We start from the raw sequence: 16,266 nt of genomic DNA, 5'->3' as shown, positions 1-16,266 counted from the left end.
TCGCTTCCTCCGGAATCTACGGTATAAGAAAAATACGTAAGTAACGTAAACACCGTGAGTGTACCGAAAAGTGTTCCTAATATTTTTCAAATAAACATGAAAAAAAAACTAGACAGAAAAATAAAGGTGACAGAAAAGGAATCAAACAAAAATCATTTTCTGTTTAAAAGTTATAAGAGTTTTGGTCCAAGGACCCATCTGTAATGAAACAGAAAGATTCCAGGGGGCTCTGCGGAAAAGTCGAGACAACGTTTCGTTTAAAAGAAACGGCTGAGAGACTGACAGGCGGGCTCCACCCATCAGGTTTGAATTTTCAAACGAGGGAAAAACAGAGCGCGACGGCGCCTGAGAGGTGCGGTGGTCGCCGGCGGTGATCCACGGCGAGGCGGGGTGATTGGGGGTTACCTTCGTGATCAGTGCACCTTTCCGCGTCTGTGGGTGGTGGTAGAGGTCGCCGGCGAGCACCACGTCGACGGCGGCCCTTGCTCCGGCAGACGGCGGTTCGGGCAGTCGTGAATCTTGCCGGAGGGAGCTGCGGGGTCAAAATTGACGTGGGGGTTAACCTACTGGAGGTGGTTCGAGGCTACGGGCGAGAGCAGGGCGGCGGAGGAGTTCTCACCAGAGAGAACATTGCCAGAGCCCGAGGCGGACGGAGGTGGCTGGAGTCGAGGAAGAAAGGCCCCTCGAGGCCCTTCCAGTGGCTAGGCGGGGTCTGGTGAGTTGGTGGAGTCGTGCGGGGGCGAGAGTCAGCTCGGGGGTGCTATATATAGCCGGCCCGAGTCGGTTGCCGTGAACGGATAACTTCGGCGAGTTGATTACGGCGGCGCTGTGGCTGGACGGTCGGCTTAGGAGCTTGAGCATCGCCTAGGTGGAGTATTGGTGCCGTTCCCGTGTCCAACTCAGCACGGGAGGGTTGGTTACGGTCTGCCCTCGACGGAACGGCCACACGGCCCATCGGCGGCAAAGAACACGCTCTGCGCGTGCCAGGCCACAGCGACGGTGCCACATGCGTGCGCTGGCAAGGAGGTTGCCACGCGGAGCTACCAGGACGCTTGGGCGGCGCTGAATGGCGTTACGCCGCAGTTTTGCTACCTGTCGGCCACTACGGTGGTTCTGCCGCCGCAAAGCACGCCGGCGAAGGCGGGCCAGGGTGCCACCGACGCTAGGAACACGCCAAGAGCTCGTGTGAAGCTCCGGACAAGAGGGATAGGCTGCGAGCAACGTGCCAAGGGCACTGTGGACATGTGACTGAAGTTACTGACGGAGAATGACACTGAACTCTGAATTTACTGAATATGAACAGTACTAGTGCATGCAAGGTGTTCGACAGAATGATTCTGGCATGAAGGGATTTTTCCTTGAGCTGGTTTTTGGTGGAGTGGTCTCTCATTGCATCTAGAGGTTGCCTGAATTTTGGTGGAATTTTTAGAGCAGTGCAGATATGAATTTCACCAAATTTGGAAATCTGGTCCAAACTTGCAGAGAGTGAAATTTGAAATTTTGAAAAGAAGATGAGTGGATCAAGATGGTTCTAGGTTGTGGGTACAAAGGACTATCCAGAGGAGTTGAGTTGAGGTCAAAAATCAAATGCATTAAGGTACTTGCTTTGCAAACTACCTAGGCTCCAAAAGAATGACAAAATTATTTTGGGAAATGAATTTAATGGAATAAAATCCAAAAATGGATTTTATTAGTTTGGACAGAAAGTTTGGGTTGTCCCAAAGTGGAAGGAGGGGTTTTAGAGAAAATTTTACCATAGGAGGCATGGTAAAATTTAGAAAGGATCAAAACCAAATAAAAGCCCAAAAACCAAAAAGGTTTTCTTTTTAGAAGAAACTACCTCCAAGAAAGATTTTTGAGAGGGGAAACTCAAGAGAGGCTTTTAAGAAGGGTTTAAAAGACCTTCTTTAAACCAAGCAAGACTCTAGCTAAAAACAAAAACCACAAAAGTTTTTTTTGGAGTGTCACAGCACCTACCCCCTTAGGAAAAATCTCGTCCCCGAGATTTCAGCTGATCCTTAAACAGGTGTGGGTGCTCTGTCCGAAGAAAATCCTATCTTTCCCAAGTTGCTTCATTCTCGGTGTGGTTGCTCCACTGAACTCTGAAAAATTTGATGGTTTTCTGTCGGGTCCTCCTCTCAGACTCTTCTAATATTTTTATGGGGTGCTCCCGGTAGGTGAGGTCCGGTTGCACGTCGATATTTTCATGTGATACCCGCTTCTCTGGATTGCCTACGTACTTTCTCAATTGTGAGATGTGAAACACGTTGTGGATATCGGATAAATCCCTGGGTAAGTCTAGCTGGTAGGCTACCGTGCCTCTTCGGGCCATTATACGGAATGGTCCGATGAATCTTGGTGCTAGCTTTCCCTTAATCCTGAATCGTTGCAGACCCCTCATAGGAGAGACTCTTAGGTAAACAAACTCTCCGGGTTCAAAACGGATTTCCCGATGCTTCCGATCGTAATAACTCTTTTGTCGAGTTTGAGCTGTCTTGAGTCAATCTCTAATCGTCTTAACTTTCTCTTCATCCTCTTTGAGCATATCTGGGCCGAAGATATGGCTGTCTCCGGCCTCTGACCAATTTAGCGAGGTACGACATCTTCTGCCATATAGAGCTTCAAAGGGTGCCATTTGCAAGCTGGCTTGATAACTGTTGTTGTATGCGAACTCTGCATATGGTAAGCTTTCTTCCCTACTGGTTCCGTAGGTGAGGACACAAGCTCTCAGCATATCTTCCAGGTTTTGGTTTACGCGTTCGGTCTGCCCATCAGTCTGGGGATGGTATGCGGTGCTGAATGCTAGTTGGGTACCCAGTGACTGTTGTAGGTGATCCCAAAATCTAGAGACGAACTGTGTGCCTCTGTCGGATATGATAGTCTTTGGGACTCCATGCAGGCAGACGATACAGGCAAGATAAAGTCTGGCCAGTCTCTGAGTGGAGGAAGTTGTCTTCACCGGAATAAAATATGCCACCTTGGTTAACCTGTCGGTTATGACCCATATGGCATTATTTCCATGTCGTGACCGTGGTAGTCCAACAATTAAATCCATTCCAATCTCGTCCCACTTCCACTCGGATATTTTGTTTGGCTACAACAGCCCGGCTGGTTTCTGGTGCTCGGCCTTTATGCGTTGACAAGAGTCGCAACATGCAATAAACGTGGCTATGTCTCTCTTCATACCGTGCCACCAAATTTTTTCCTGAAGGCTTTGTACATCTTTGTCCCTCCAGGATGGATTGAGTACAGAGCGGTGTGGCTTTCTGACAGAATCTGATGTTTGAGGTCCTGGATATTTGGTACGCAGATTCTTTCCCCGTACCATAATATTCCTTGCTCATCTACGTTGAATTCCGAGGCCTTGCCCAAACTTACTTTCCTTTTTATGCCATCAATGCTGGGGTGTCCGTGCTGGGCTCCCTTGATCTTTTCCATCAGGCTCAGATGTATCTCCAAATTTGCCACACTGCCTTCGGTAACCATTATTAAATTGAGCCTGGCAAATTCCTGTTGAAATTCTGGCCTCAACTTTGGTATACTGTCGTCGTCTGTGCTGAGATTCCGACTCAGGGCATCTGCCACAACATTTGCTTTTCCAGGATGATAGTGGATTCCAACATCATAATCCTTCACCAATTCTAACCAGCGTCGTTGCCGTAGATTAAGTTCCGGCTGTGTGAAAATATACTTAAGACTCTTATGGTCTGTGTATATTTCATAGAGGTTTCCAAGTAGAAAGTGTCTCCATTCCTTGAGTGCATGGATGACCGCTGCTAACTCTAAGTCATGAGTGGGATAATTCTCCTCATGCTTGCGAAGTTGTCTGGAGACATATGCAACTACCTTGCCTTCCTGCATCAATACGCATCCGAGGCCTTTCCGGGATGCGTCACAATATACCTCAAAATTCTTGTGCATGTATGGTACAATTAATACTAGCGCCATTGTTAATTTGCTTTTTAGCTCTTGGAAACTTTTCTCACATGCTTCCGTCCCTTCAAACTTCTTGCCTTTCTTGAGCAATTGTGTCATGGGCTTTGCTATGGTGGAGAATCCTTCAATAAATCTCCGATAATAGCCTGCCATTCCCAAGAAACTCCGTACGTCCGTTACGTTAGCTGGCGATTTCCAGCCAAGTACGGCCTTGACTTTTTCCGGGTCTACTGCAATACCTTCTTGGGTTAGCACGTGGCCCAGAAAACCCACCTGTCTTAGCCAAAATTCACATTTGCTGAATTTGGCATATAGTTGATGTTTCCTGAGTTCTCCTAGTACAATCCTGAGGTGCTCGGAGTGCTCTTCTGGTGTTTTGGAGTATACCAGAATATCATCGATAAATACCACAACGAACTTGTCCATATACTTCATAAATACTTTGTTCATGAGGTGAACAAAATATGCGGGGGCATTGGTTAGCCCGAATGGCATCACTGTAAACTCATACAGCCCATATCTGGAAGTGAAGGCTGTCTTGGGAATATCTTCTGTTCGTACTTTTAATTGGTGGTATCCTGATCTCAAGTCAATTTTTGAGAAGACTTTGGCCTGTGCGAGTTGATCAAATAAATCATTTATTCGGGGCATTGGGTATTTGTTCTTGATTGTGACCATGTTAAGAGCCCGATAGTCAATACACAACCTCAGTGTTCCATCCTTCTTCTTGGCAAATAAAATTGGAGAACCCCATGGTGAGGAGCTGGCTTGTATGTATCCTTCCTCCAATAACTCTTTTATTTGCTTCTTCAACTCTACCAATTCGGATGGTGCCATTCTGTATGGCTTCTTGTAAATGGGAGCAGTTCCGGGTGCTAGCTCAATGCTGAATTCTATTTCTTTGTCTAGTGGCATGCCTGGTAGTTCTTCTGGAAATACATCTAGAAATTCACATGCTAATGGAACCTTGTCTAGCTCAGAAACGTCCACCTTGTTTAATCTTGGTTGCCGAGGTATTTGTCTCTCTTTGGTTGAAACTTTTATTGTCTTCCCGCGATGGTGTGTGAGAATCACGGTTCGGTTGAAGCAGTCAATAAAACCTTTGTTGGTGGTTAACCAATCCATCCCTAGGATGATATCTAGTCCTTTACTTTCCAGTACAATAAGGTTGGCGTAAAACTTCAATCCTTCAAATTCAATAACCACACCTTGACAGTAACTCTGGGTCACTTGCTTAATTCCAGGGGACTTGATGATCATTGATTTTTCCAAAGGAAGCATCGAAAAATTATTTTGCGAAGCAAAATCTTTCGAAATAAATGAGTGAGAAGCTCCAGAATCAAACAAAACCATGGCAGGTATTGTGTTGACAGGGTACGTACCGAGTACGATATCTGGGGCGTTCTGTGCTTCCTCTTTTGTCACGTGGTTCAGATGACCCTTCTGGTGGTTGCTATTGGGGTTGAAATTGTTTCGCTTTGGCGCTGAATTGCTGCCACCATTGTTAGGCTTTGGGGTTGAATTTCTTGGCTTGGGACACTGCTTGGCGTAGTGCCCTTCTTCTCCACAAGCGTAAAAAGTAACGCCTGGGCGATATGTGAACTCCTTGTCCCTTGCATGGAAATTCTTGGATGGGCGTGAATTATTCGTCGGGGTTTTGTGTGAATCCCCCTTCTGAAATTCCTTCTTGCTTCTGTGATTGCGAGCAAAAGTAGTCTGGTCCCTTTTTCGTTTGCGGAAATCTTCCAGGCTACGTCGCTCATTTTCCAGGGTAATGGCCTTATCCACCAGTGTTTTAAAATCTGGGAAGGTATGCACAACCAGCTGGCATCTTAGACCGGGTGCCAGGCCTTCCAAGAATTTTTCCATCTTCTTGCTCTCGGTCATGCGCTCTTCATTGGCATAGCGAGACAGCGGAGTGAATTGGCTGTTATATTCTGACACTGTCATGGCCCTTTGCTTGAGTTCATCAAATTCTTTCTTCTTGATTTTCATGACGCTCTTAGGAATATGTGCCCCACGAAAACCTTCTTTGAAATTTTCCTAGGTGACTTCATTTTCGTTGGGGTGCATGTGCAGGAAGTTTTCCCACCATGATGCGGCTGCTCCTGTGAGATAATGTGGCGCATACAACACTTTTTCATGGTCTGAACACTGTGCGATAATCAATTTTCTCTCCATGTCTCGAAGCCAGTCCTCAGCCTCAAGAGGCTTGTCAGTATGAGAAAAAGTTGGAGGATGCGTCTTCTGTAACTCAGATAACTTGGATTGATGCTGATACTGACCACGGTTACTTCCCATATTGATGAATTGGTTCATCATTTCTTGGTGTTGTTGCTGACTCTGTTCATACAGACGACATACTTGGGTAAATGTTGTTTCACTGTCCTGTTGACTTGTCTGTCCCTGAGTGAAATTGTGGTTTTGCGGTGTGCCAAAATTTTCTTCTGGCTGGTTTGGCATAGAGCGCGTCCAAGGACGAGACATCTTTCACTCCGGGGATATATTTTGTGAAACTCATAAGACAGGAAATAGAGTCGCAAAAGTCAATAAAATCACACACTTGAAAAAAACCAAATACACGTTTGCGCGCGGAGAAGGACTATTACATATCTTACACATGAGCATAATTATACATACATCACTCAGGATATGCGTACAAAATCCTGACATGTTATTGAAACTAGTGCACTTCTCCGGATCCTACATGATGCGCAAACAGGCTACTTCTCACAACCTATGTACATATACACATATCTCATAAGTCGTTGCGTCGCATGGCGGCTATGCGTACTCAGTCGGAGATGGTGAGGATCTCCCTTGGCCTGTCGAGGGTGAGATGTAGAGACGCTGGGGAATCAACCTCCTCCTCGCTAATAGGTTCCAGATGAGAAACGCTGCGCTGAGCTGATGGAGCAGGTGCCGTAGGCGGAATAACACGAAGGCGAGTGGGTGGAATAGGTGGGGTAGCACGTATGGGAGTGGGTGCAACAAGTGGTACAGAGCGGACGGGAGTGGGTGCAACAAGTGGTGCAGAGCGGACGGGAGTGGGTGCAATAGCCTGATTAAATTCCTCTGTGGTAGGCAGACGACGAGCAGTGGCGAGTATGGTAGGTGAGTGAGAAGCTGCGGATGAGACAAAAGTCAGTGGTGGAGCGGTGTGCAGGAGTTTCCTCCTGTTAGTAGCACAACCATGAACTGAGTCCATGCGTGCAGCTACGAGGTCGTCCACCATGCAGTCGAATGCTGCCTCCAGGGCTCGGAGGTACTCGACAAGCATCCCAAAAGCTTCGTCTCGCTCTCCTCTGGGGCAAGAGAAAGAGTAGTGACAGGTGTAAGGCACATGGCATGGAAGGTAGTAGTAGCAATGGGTCTTCATTGCAGGAAGAACATCCCGAAGATGGGCTATCGTCTCGCGGGCAGCCATCTGCATAGCATGCCTTTCTGTAGGCATGGCTCTCCCCACGAATCGGAGGTGGCGTATCTCAGCATGACCTCCCTTGAATTGCACCGCGGCCTGGTGCATAGTCAGACTGTCGTTGATCTTGTGTGGATAAAGCGTGAAGACTGGGCGCACGGATGGCCCCATCGGAACCTGAACGATGAAGGAGAGGAGTTTGACGAACCCCTCAGGCATGTTGGCGAACATCTGTGACTCACATTCATCGTCGGCCATCTACAAAAGTAGGCAAAAATTCGGAGTGATCAGATCATAAATGTTATGCCGACTGTCAAAAAAATGACTACATTTGTAAAGACATGAATAAACTCTATCATGCTAATAACTAATTAGCGATCGCACCTAGTGGCTTCCTACAGTCAGCCTGGCTCTGGAACCAAGTCTGTCACGACCGGCTTTTCAATAAAATGCTTATTGATGAAACCGATCTTTTAAACCCAGTATAGGAAAAGTCATCCTTTCTGGTAGACAAATACTTAATAAACAGAGAACCAGTAGCATCAAATATATTACAGGGTTGAGCTGAGGCTGCTCAACAATTTATTACAAACTCGCCAATATCTTACATAGAGGCGGTTATGGCACAAGGGTGTGGTGACATGCTACTAGCTCGAGATAAAAAGTGGGGTGGATAACTTGACTTCTACTGGCAGCTTATCGAGCGTCGAGGTGAGGCTCGATGAATTTATTGTGGGGTAGCAGAGGCGGATATGATACAATGACCAAAACAGGATCACAAGGGACTGACTGGGACTCCTCTAGGCGCCAGACTCGCTATTGAATTCCTCATCCATGAGATCGCCTTCGTCAACATCTGGCCAAATCAACAAGCCAGGTGAGTACTTTGAAAGTACTCGCAAGACAGTTCGGACAAAAGATATAACAAATGCATGCATGAATGCGTCATGAGCAAAAATAATAATGCTCAATACAATGATAAAGATTTGACAAGGTAGAATAAATAACTGAAAACCGATCGGGTGTCTGGAGCGACGCCTCGAAAGGTAAACAAATAAAATGCATGACACAGTCGGGCATCTAAGCGACATCACATAAAGGGATTTAAAAGAAATGCCGCAGTCGGACGTCTGAGCGACATCACATAAAGGGCTTTAAAAGAAATGCCACAGTCGGACGTCTGAGCGACATCACATAAAGGGCTTTAAAAGAAATGCCACAGTCGGACGTCTGAGCAACATCACATAAAGGGCTTTAAAAGAAATGCCACAGTCGGACGTCTGAGTGACATCACATAAAGGGCTTTAAAAGAAATGCCACAGTCGGACGTCTGAGCGACATCACATAAAGGGCTTTAAAAGAAATGCCACAGTCGGACGTCTGAGCGACATCACATAAAGGGCTTTAAAAGAAATGCCACAGTCAGACGTCTGAGCGACATCACATAAAGGGCTTTAAAAGAAATGCCACAGTCAGACGTCTGAGCAACATCACATAAAGGGCTTTAAAAGAAATGCCACAGTCGGACGTCTGAGTGACATCACATAAAGGGATTTAAAAGAAATGCCACAGTCGGACGTCTGAGCGACATCACATACAGGGCTTGTAACCACTGTAAATAACAGGTATGCCACTGTCGGACGTCTGAGCGACATCACAGACAGGGCTTATAACAAATGTAAATAACAAGATTAGTCCATCCACAAGAATAATCTTTTAACCAGGTTTACCACCCAGGTAGTCCACCGGAGTTTTTGTCACTGAGACTGATTCCTGACAAGATAAGATGAGTACAGTACTTGGACGAGTACAAGATGATTTAAAGGAGTTGTGACTCTGCAGAGTTTGTACTTACTGTCCACAGCCAACGGATTTCCGTAGTCATGAAGGACTAGTTCCGTTTACGGTATTTCGGAAGAAACACGTTTAATCTAGTACACACCCATTCCACCTCGCGATGCCAGGAATCACCCTAGGCAACGTCCAAGAAAAACTTCGAGACGGGGAGGCCACAACCTCGAATAGCATGGGATCAAATTTCTATACGCGCGCTCTAAGGGGTTCCCCCCTCTCGGTCCCAACCGGAAACACCCATGCCCCCTGACCGTATGACGGGCTTTAATCCAGGGCCATGGAACCCTCATCCCAGCCTCTCTACTTGGTGTGTACCAGGAAACGGTTGCAACTTACTATGCCATATTCCTTGCGGAAAACATGTGGCAGCACAGGAAGGAAATGAATGGGAATATGATTTGATCATGATGACACTACTGTCAAATGGATTGGCATAAGACTGGCATGTCACAACACTGCCATCTTACCCATCCTCATGCCATCTCATGGCCTTGCCAATATGTATCCGACAACATATGGCTTTCCGAAACTTACTTTCCACTTACGAGCATGAAAATATATCATTCAAAGAAATGCTCATAAACATGCCATGACTATACTAAAATGCAAACATGCAACAAACACTTCATCATATCAATGGTTCAAACATGCTTGCCTGGTTTGGAGTAGTCAGAGTCTAACTGTGCGAAGTTTGCAGCTCCGTCGCTTCCTCCGGAATCTACGGTATAAGAAAAATACGTACGTAACGTAAACACCATGAGTGTACAGAAAAGTGTTCCAAATATTTATCAAATAAATATGACAAAAAACTAGACATAAAAATAAAGGTGACAGAAAAGGAATCAAACAAAAATCATTTTCTGTTTAAAAGTTATAAGAGTTTTGGTCCAAGGACCCATCTGTAATGAAACAGAAAGATTCCAGGGGGCTCTGCGGAAAAGTCCAGAAAACGTTTCGTTTAAAAGAAACGGCTGAGAGACTGACAGGCGGGCTCCACCCATCAGGTTTGAATTTTCAAATGAGGGAAAAACAGAGCGCGACGGCGCCCGAGAGGTGCGGTGGTCGCCGGCGGCGATCCACGGCGAGGCGGGGTGATCGAGGGTTACCTTCATGATCAGTGCACCTTTCCGCGTCTGTGGGTGGTGGTAGAGGTCGCCGGCGAGCACCACGTCGACGGCGGCCCTTGGTCCGGCGGACGGCGGTTCGGGCAGTCGTGGATCTTGCCGGAGGGAGCTGCGGGGTCAAAATTGACGTGAGGGTTAACCTACTAGAGGTGGTACGAGGCTACGGGCGAGAGCAGGGCGGCGGAGGAGTTCTCACCGGAGAGAATGTTGCCGGAGCCCGAGGTGGACGGAGGTGGCCGGAGTCGAGGAAGAAAGGCCCCTCGAGGCCCTTCCAGTGGCTAGGCGGGGTCTGGTGAGGTGGTGGAGTCGTGCGGGGGCGAGAGTAAGCTCGGGGGTGCTATATATAGCCGGCCCGAGTCGGTTGCCGTGAACGGATAAGTCCGGCGAGTTGATTACGGCGGCGCTGTGGCTGGACGGTCCTCTTAGGAGCTTGAGCATCGCCTAGGTGGAGTATTGGTGCCGTTCCCGTGTCCAACTCAGCACGGGAGGGTTTGTTACGGTCTGCCCTCGACGGAACGGCCGCACAGCCCGTCGGCGGCAGAGAACACGCTCTGCGCGTGCCAGGCCACGACGACGGTGCCGCATGCGTGCGCTGGCAAGGAGGTGGCCACGCGGAGCTACCAGGACGCTTGGGAGGCGCCGAACGGTGTTACGCCGCAGTTTTGCTCCCTGTCGGCCGCTACGGTGGTTCTGCCGCCGCAAAGCACACCGGCGCAGGCGGGCCAGGGCGCCACCGATGCCAGGAACGCGCCAAGCGCTTGTGTGAAGCTCCGAACAAGAGGGATAGGCTGCGAGCAACGTGCCAAGGGCACTGTGGACATGTGACTGAAGTTACTGACGGAGAACGACACTGAACTCTGAATTTACTGAATATGAACAGTACTAGTGCATGCAAGGTGTTCGAGAGAATGATTCTGGCATGAAGGGATTTTTACTTCAGCTGGTTTTTGGTGGAGTGGTCTCCCATTGCATCTAGAGGTTGCCTGAATTTTGGTGGAATTTTTAGAGCAGTGCAGATATGAATTTCACCAAATTTGGCAAATCTGGTCCAAACTTGCAGAGAGTGAAATTTGAAAAATTTGAAAAGAAGAGGAGTGGATCAAGATGGTTCTAGGTTGTGGGTACAAAGGACTATCCAGAGGAGTTGAGTTGAGGTCAAAAATCAAATGCATTAAGGTACTTGCTTTGCAAACTACCTAGGCTCCAAAAGAATGACAGAATTATTTTGGGAAATGAATTTAATGGAATAAAATCCAAAAATGGATTTTATTAGTTTGGACAGAAAGTTTGGGTTGTCCCAAAGTGGAAGGAGGGGTTTTAGAGAAAATTTTACCATAGGAGGCATGGTAAAATTTAGAAAGGATCAAAACCAAATAAAAGCCCAAAAGCCAAAAAGGCTTTCTTTTTAGAAGAAACTACCTCCAAGAAAGATTTTTGAGAGGGGAAACTCAAGAGAGGCTTTTAAGAAGGGTTTAAACGACCTTCTTTAAAGCAAGCAAGACTCTAGCTGAAAACAAAAACCACAAAAGTTTTTTTTGGAGTGTCACAGACATTACCAAAATTATCATCACAGAAGTGTCCACTTCCATGATGATAAATCGCGCGTCACAGAAGTGCTTTCTTCAAGGATGACCGAGACGTGGCATCCACCGTAATGGAACGCCGTTAAGCTATCGGGTCCGGTTTTGGATCCGATTACCCGTTAACAGCCCCGACCAATGGGGATTTTCCACGTGTAAAATCATCACTGGCTGGAGGAAACACGTGTCGGCTCACCGTTGGGACAGATGTCATCCACTCATTGGACTGAAGGCGCCTACGATATGGCGACACATGGCATGGCTCAATAGAGGCCCATTCCTATGAAAAGGTTGACCCGTTTGACTTGGTCAAAAGGCCGCGGGACGGCCCATAGAAAGCCTGTTAACGGCCTGTTCGCATATAGCCCATTTACAGCCCGCTAACCCAGGGCCCGTTATGACCTCTCCGAATTAGGCCCAGTAGCGTCATCTGGGCTGTCCAATATGATTCCAGCCCATTTTAACTTCCGGCCCATGTGTGGCCCATGACTTCCTTCGGCCCATATGAGGCGCTTTGTAATTCTTGGCCCATTAACAGCCCGTGGTGAAACTGGCCTGTAATGAACAATGTATCACTTTATACCCATTAACGGCCCGTTATTCCATTGGACCGTTTCCAGCCCAAGTTATCTTTCGGCCTTCTCAGGGCCCATTGATTCTTGGACTCATTTGCAGCATTCGGTTACATACGACCCGTTACTGTCATTTTCTGCTTGTGGACCAAATTCAGCCCGTCCTTACAGTCGGCCCGTTTGTGGACAATTAATACATTGAGCCGTTTTCATGTCAAAAAAACCCGTTGGGCTGTTTTCATAGAGTTATCAAATACGACCTATTAATGGCCCGTTACGGTCCACGAATAGTACGATCCATGATTGGCAAAATGATGATATGCCCCGTAGAAGGCCCATGGATCGTACGGCCCGTATGAGGCCCATGGATCGTATGGCCCGTAGAAGGCCCATGGACCCTACGGCCTGTAGAAGGCCCATGGATCCTAAGGCTCGTATATAAGGCCAATGGATCCTACGGCCCGTATAGAAGGCCAATGGATCTTACGGCCCGAAGAATGCCCATGGATCATACGGCCCGCAGGAGGCCCATGGTTACAGTCCATGTGTTGCCATGATTATTTTGGCCTAGTTACCAAAAATAGGCTATTGTGGCCACTAGAAAAACACAGAAAAAGAACTGCAGTGACTACAAGCAAACAACTAAACAAGACAATAAGGAAATAAATAAGAAATCAATTAACGCTAGCCTATTACCACTATTACACGTATTACATCCACTGGGCATCAAAGTTTGCCACCAGTGCAAATATAGGGAACAAAGCAGCATATTACATACACTGGCCGTCAAAATTGGCCACCAGTGCAAATAAACGTGGAAACAAAACAAGAGTATAACTGAAACAACTTCAGAAGAGCTCAAGAAACGTTATACTGGGTATCCACCATGCTGGCAATAAGCTTAGCAAGCTTATTAGCTTTGTCCTGTTTGGCGCTAAAATCCTCCAACGCTTGCTGTTGTACCGAAAGTATGCATCTGAATGCTCCAGGGACTTCTGTAGTCCTTCCGCTTCTTGTCGCAGCACAGCTGATCGATGTCTTTCAGCTTGTAGTTGAGACTCAAGATACCGAACTGATTCAGGCAGTGAGTTTGAATAGCTTGTGCAAGCGGTAGTGGGTAGTAACTCGAACACTAAATCAAGACAGGACTTTGCGGTTGTCTCGCTGTCTTCAAGATAGTCTTCCTTAGCTATTTTATCAGCTTTGTTGGAGACCAACAAGGATGTGTCACTATCCTCAACCTTATCTGCATTACTTCCTTTACCATTTCTTAATAAGGCACTCTTCCCCAATATTCTGTCAGCATTCTAAAAGAAGAAACAAGGAGACACATAACAAGTTTAGCATGTACTAGTATATGAAACTCATTTCGGTGAACCAGTTCATTAGTAAGGTGGACAGGGTTAAACTACCAAGTCTTCTATTGCCAAGTACTAGTACATAATAAAAGCATCAAACAAACATATATCTATGTCCTATGGTCACTGCATTGACTTGCCAAATCAAAATAGAGACACGGTCCAAATCATATCAGATCAAGACAGAGCAGCAGTGAAAGAATACAAAGCATGGGAAACTACAGGGCACAACAAGATTTCATATGGGTACCACGGGTCTACATGTACAACAACACTATTGGCTCTGTTGTGATGCTAGTAATGTGCATGATATGAAAGTCAACTGTATACACAATTGAAATTGAAATCAACAGAGCTATTGATAAGAGCAAACCTGTTAAAGAAACATGTGTGAACATACCAGCCGTGCCATTGGAGTTTCGATTGGATCCTTCAATTTAAAAATAAGTTTGTATGAGTAAATACAGTGATAGAAGAGCAAAGCAATCATGATTAAAAAAGGCTGGCCTAAGCGAGCGCTTAAGTGCGCCTAGGCTCTAGGCGTTGGCAAAACGCATTGTGCATAACTACACTTAATCTGTGCATAACTGTGCATAAGCATGCACTTTGGTCAGTAAAGCGCAAGGCGGTGGCAAAATGCACAATTAACGCCTAGCGCTTTTTTGAACTATGATACCAATGGAATCTTAAATTAGAATAGTTGTTCTTCAGGTTAGGCACTTGTTCTACATGAACAGAGTAAAGTAAGACGTAAGAATATAATACTTAGAAATATAAAATGAGCTCATAGACCTTACCACATTCTTGGTTTGGGACCAGTACAGAACAAGGCGTTCCCAGTCATCGTCCAGTAAATGTGTCTCAGGAGAACGTAAGGGAATTTGATGAGTTTCTTTGCCGGCGAAATACGTTTTCTTTAGGTAATTCCTATACTGCCACCAATCATTCTTGAAGATAGCAGAGGTACAAGCACAGGTTACCTCATCCTGAGTTTCCAAATCGGTCCTTCTCTATAGAGAAAAATGGGAAAATTTTCTGTATTATAACCATCATGGAGGTAGGATGTATGGGACAAAGCAAAGTAATTTGTTTTCCCCAAGCACCGATACACTTACCTCGCTAGTTATGTCTCTCCCTTTCTCGGACATACGACGGTTGATCTTCCTATGTAGTTACGTATGCTTACCACAACCATATCTTCTCCCCTCATCATCCTTGCATACCTCCCGACCCGTCTCTCACACGCACATGGATAGACAGACAGAACCCCCTCCCTCTCTTATTGATATTGCACTAATACCCTATGTTTGTCTAGCAGGCCCGTCCCACCATTCGTGAGACGTCACTCCACCACCAACCCTCCGACGCTCTACCTTTGTCTTTCTCCCAACCTTATTCCTCTGCTACACATATCCATGGATGTCGATCGATCCCCCTCAATACATAGCTAGGTCTCTCTCCTTCCCCACACATATACTAGTCGATCGGTCTCTGCCCCCTCCCCCCCACACACACCGGTAGTCGAACGTTGTAGGTAGGTATCCATGCCACGGAGAAAAACTGCACCTCTGCCCTCTCAAATTCTAGTAGGCCAGCCGCCCTGTATCTTTGACATGGCCAAACACAAATTCGATGGCACTCTTTATCGATTGTGTAGCCACATACTTCATCCCTATTTTCAATTCTATCTATATCTCACGTCCATGACTCCGTTTCACACACATCGCATATGTTATGTTTTTCTGTTTGAGATATCATCAACACATTGCCTCTATTTCGCACAAACCATCTCTCTCACACCCACCCACGTATGTACCTGCACCTAAAGAAGAAGTGCATGCAGGACGCACGTACTCACGTCTCGTTCCCGATCACACCCGCGCGGGTAAACGGTGGAGTTCGTTTTTGTACGAAAAGGAAGCCCACATGATAATTTGACGCGTGTAGAGGTTGTTTACTCGAAGGAGGGTCGAGTACCACGTCTAGAGGGAACAAAGTTTGACTTGACGCGTTAGTATTAAATAAAGTTATATATTCCTCAATGGCACGTACAGAATATAAAACGATTGCCATGGGGAAAAATGGAAAAATGGGTTTGTCTCTCATCACACCATCTCACACAAGGCGACCGTGGCCTCTCTCTCTCTCATCGTTGGTCAGTGATCCGGTTGCACCCCGTCTGCCGGCAGAAAGGGAGGTTGTGCATCGTATCGCCGTTCGACGGTGTTGAGGCAGCACGTCCCGATCTGCGGTACCCGTCGTTCTCTCTGGCCGAGCTCCGGCACGGTAGGGCCTTTGCCACTTGCTCACTGCTGCAGTATGGGCAGATCCCAGCCGCCGGCGCCCTCCTAGTAACATCCCGACGACCCTCAAGTACAACTTCCCCTATCCTTGCTCCAGTGCCCATCTTCCCATGTTGCTGCA

This window comes from Triticum aestivum, chromosome 7B (genome assembly GCF_018294505.1).
Source record: "Triticum aestivum cultivar Chinese Spring chromosome 7B, IWGSC CS RefSeq v2.1, whole genome shotgun sequence".
Lineage (NCBI taxonomy): Eukaryota > Viridiplantae > Streptophyta > Magnoliopsida > Poales > Poaceae > Triticum > Triticum aestivum.
Note: the sequence above shows the minus strand (reverse complement) of the source record.